The sequence below is a fragment of the Lygodium microphyllum genome, chromosome 24 (assembly GCF_053477565.2).
Source record: "Lygodium microphyllum isolate KBCC chromosome 24, Lygodium_microphyllum_v1.1.10, whole genome shotgun sequence".
In the NCBI taxonomy this organism is placed as follows: Eukaryota; Viridiplantae; Streptophyta; class Polypodiopsida; order Schizaeales; family Lygodiaceae; genus Lygodium; species Lygodium microphyllum.
Genome location: NC_141158.1, coordinates 92,500,276 through 92,504,357, shown reverse-complemented (window position 1 = coordinate 92,504,357; position 4,082 = coordinate 92,500,276). Strand labels below are relative to the sequence as shown.

Here is a 4,082-nt window from a genome sequence, read left to right as displayed (position 1 = left end):
TCTTCTTCTTCTTCTCTTCTCTCTCTCTCTCTCTCTCTTCACGGGGGGGGGGGGGGGGGGCGTTGTTGCTGCCACACGAAGGGGGGGGAATGGTGACGAACACAAAGGGGGGGAAGGGAGGTTTCAGCCGTTTGACGTCCGAGGGGGGGGGGCTTGCGGCTGCTCCAGGACGAGGGGGGAAAAAGCTTGTTGCTTGTCGACGAGCCGAGGAGGGGGCATCGATACAGGTGACGGGGGAGAGAGGGGCTATGCTGGCCCTCTTATAAGGAGGGAGGGAGGTATGGGGGGGAAAGATGGTGCTTCCCCGCCATCTGGGGGGGCTGCATGCCCCCTCTTCTCTCACTACTCTCTCTCTCTCTCTCTCTCTCTCTCCCCGCCATGCACACGGCACAAGGAGAGAGAGGGAGGGTAAAAAATTTAAAAAAAATTAAAAATTTCTTTTAGTGGGGGGGGGGAGGGGTTCTTATGTGAAAGACACGGGGGGGAGCACGAGGGTCACGGGGGGGGGGGGGGGGGGGGGGGGGGGGGGGGGACATTATAGCTTTCCGGCTTTGATACTCCCACATCCATAACTCAATGCAATGTGCCTCGAGTTGCTATCAACTTAATTGCTCTTAACCCAAAGGCTAAACTCACAGTACAAGATACGACCCAACTAATATCTAGGGCATGGGCTCACATGGCTTCTCTTAATGGAAGCCTTACAACTTGTATGCCATGGATCATTAGGAGTAACTTATGAGGGTTGGGCATTGTGCATATCTAACAAAATGTAGTAATGGCTTTAGCATCTCCAAGGGCTCACATTTTCTATCCAAAAGCATACACATTTCGTCCTAGAGAGTATAATACCACTAGGATTAGAAAGAACATACAACACATGACCTAGCATCTCTACAAGAGTTGCCACCTTCCCCTCAAGCAAGTTGAGCATATAAGGAGACAAAATCCACACAACGCACTCATATCTGAGAATGTCTTCAAGAATTTGTCATTTAGGGGAGAATATTTAGTAGTTCACTACCAAAACCCACAATGCTATTATTAACACACTCCTTTTGCCACTCAATCCTAGTACAACAAAACAAAAACATTCGCCTATGAAAAGGTATTGCTGCAATTTTACCTAAGTTTGGCAGGTGCATTTAGCAAACTCGTCTTCATTGGGCAAGACCCATAAATCAATATACATGTCAATTGGCAGAGAAGTGCACATAACACTATTGAGTAGGAGTGAGTGAAAGGGATATGGGAAAACTCAAAAGTTCACACCACCATTCCATTACTCAAAAGATTGCCACCAAATAGTTTTGCTAAGAAAGTTATCATGTCTGTTGCCAGTTAGAGTGGTAGCCTTGGAAGCTCTAAATTCAATCTGATTTTGGTTGGCTCTTCTATGGCATCACACTGGCAGTTCTGCTTGGGCCATAACAACAAGGATGTCAAGCAATTTTAACATATAATCTTTGTTCTTCTCAGTGTTGTACAATCCATATTAATACCTAACATCAGCTGATCAAGAGATGTGCAGCAAACCTGTTGTGAAGAAAGATTCCAAGAATACAAATTTGAATAAAGCTGATCATCCAAGGGAGGAGTCATTCAACAGAGCCATCCAAAGAGGGCCTACCCACTCTCAAACTTGGAGCAGCATATAGATAATATAATGATTACTTCTCTTACCATCAATCTTTGCCATCCATGTAAGTCAATACCATGCATGCTGGTATCACGGTGCAGCTAGCTTTCAGGGCAGTAAGCATAACATTGACAACCATGCTGCTTTTCTTTATTTCAAAACAGATATCTATGCTGACTTTCATCTTGCTACTGGAAATTTATGTATTCACCATACGGCACTTGTTCAGAATCTGAAGCAGAGCATCTCTATCCTGAATGCATTAGCCTAACAGCTTCTTTTTAAACAGTTTGATACATAGCATTACTAATAAGTCACAAGTCCTGCTGGGAATTGTCAAAGACGTGAACAAATGCACTCCACCCTTATAGTACAGCACTGGGACATCCTTCCTGCTTTCATCAATCCTGAGCAGTTAATGCTAATAGACAGCAATTGGACAGCATTTCATCTTGCCACTGATAATTAATGCGAATCAGGGAATCTTTATTCTGAATGCATTAGTCTAATTTCTTCTCAGTAAACAGTTTCATATATAGCATTGCTTAGGCACAACGCTGGCTAATCCCTGCCTGCAAATCGGATAACAAATCAGAACTCTGCTGGGGATTGTCAAAGAGGTGAAGACAGCAATTGACAGTCAGTCCTGGTTTCATCAATCCCAGGTCAGTCATGGTAATAGACAGCAATTTATCTGGCCACTGGTAAATTATATATTTACTATGTGGCAATCAACGTGAATCAGAGGTAGGGAATCTTTATTCTGAATGCATTACTCTAATTTCTCCTGTACAAACAATTCTTTATACATAGCAGCAGTTAGCCACAATGCTCGCTAATCCATGTCTCCAGCAATTGGGCATCTTTACCTGCTTTCTTCAATCCCCGGACATACTCAATTTATCTGTCCTTGAGAGAATCATACTCTGCAATCAACACAAGTATTGGGGGGGAGCTGCAATCCAGATATGGGAGGTGCATTAGGCCCCAAGATGTTGCACGCAGGGTGATCTCTGTTGACCCCAGGAGGGAGGAAAGCCCTCCAGCACCAATCTGCGCTGCTAGGCCCCGCAATGGATGCATCTGCAAGGTGGACCTCTGAGGCCGTCCACCCCTCCCCTCCAAAGGCAGGGAACAGAAGTGCATGCCCCACAACTCCAACCAGATCCAGGTCGCCCGCCGCCTCGGCAGCTTTGCAGCCAACGTGATGCACGATGTTGTACCCAAGAGGATGCAGTTCGAGATGTCGGCGGCCGGGGGAACGTGCTCCCGGGCCGCCGGCGACGGGAGCCAAGCCAGGGCCGCGAAGGAGTCGTCGTAGGCAGCTGGGCACTTGTGCTCGGGGGACCGGCGGTAGTGGATAGAGACGACGGCGGCACGGCAGGTGCAGCGGAGACGGCGGCAGAAGGCGTCGAAGGGGCGGCAGTCGGGGGAGAATTGAGCGAAGCCGCCGCCGTGGTAGTAAAAGATGACAAGCATAGGGGCCATGCCTTTGGGGGAATTGACAGTGCTGCCATGACCATCGTCACTGGTCTTTTGGACATTGACTGTGCTGCCATCGCCATCGTGATTGTTATTATTATGATCATGAGGATCCTGTTGTCGTTGTGGGATGGGGAGGGAGCAGATGCGAGCCCAGACGTCCGAGTGCGGTTGGGAGTCGATGGGGAGGTCCTTGGAAGAGACTCCATCGTCGCCATTGGATGCGGATTGGAGATCAAGGCCCCGCCATTGAACTCCAAGAGGTTACTGATGCGGCGATTCAAGGTGCCATCGCCGCGGCGCCCCCAGCTGTTGATGGCTGTGCTGACCTGCCCAGAGCTTGATCCGCGCAGGGATGGGCGGCCACGACTCCGTCGCAGATTCCCCGAACTCCTCCATCTCCTCTGCACACTGGCGCGCACACTGAGAGAGAGAGAGAGTTTGTATGTGTGTGTGCGTGGGGCAACGAGTGCGATACGACTACCACAAAAAGTATGCATGCCTCTCGAGAGTTCTTGGATTCCTCTCCTACACAGCGCACATGAGATACGATGAAGGAAACAATTTAGAGCTGTGTCATACCAGGGGCACCAGGGTGCAAAGACGGTACCTGGGTTCCCCCGTTAACCATGCGGTCACACCAAGGGCAGTGGAGGCATGGAGTTAGACATGTCATACGTTGATTAAACCAAAATCTGAATGTCCTCTCTCTCTCTCTCTCTCTCTCTCTCTCTCTCTCTCTCTCTCACACACACACACACAAATTGCAAACCGGCACTCAAATTCTGTCGTGCCACGAAATCAAAAGATGGGCAAACATTACCAAATCTCGTCAGTGTTCCACAAAGGATAACTTTTCTCTACAATACTCAGATCCCCCCCTGAAGCAACACAAGCGAATCAGCACGCTCTAGCGTTGTAATCATTGAACCCTACGCGAGGGTTTTGAGGACCACACACA

The 4,082-nt window shown here is 48.7% G+C and overlaps 1 pseudogene; it reads right to left on the bottom strand.

The window, feature by feature from the left end:
* Positions 1-1,049: 1,049 nt before the first annotated feature.
* LOC148015366 (putative carboxylesterase 18) lies at positions 1,050-3,746 on the bottom strand (annotated as a pseudogene).
* Between the last annotated feature and the right edge of the window lie 336 nt (positions 3,747-4,082).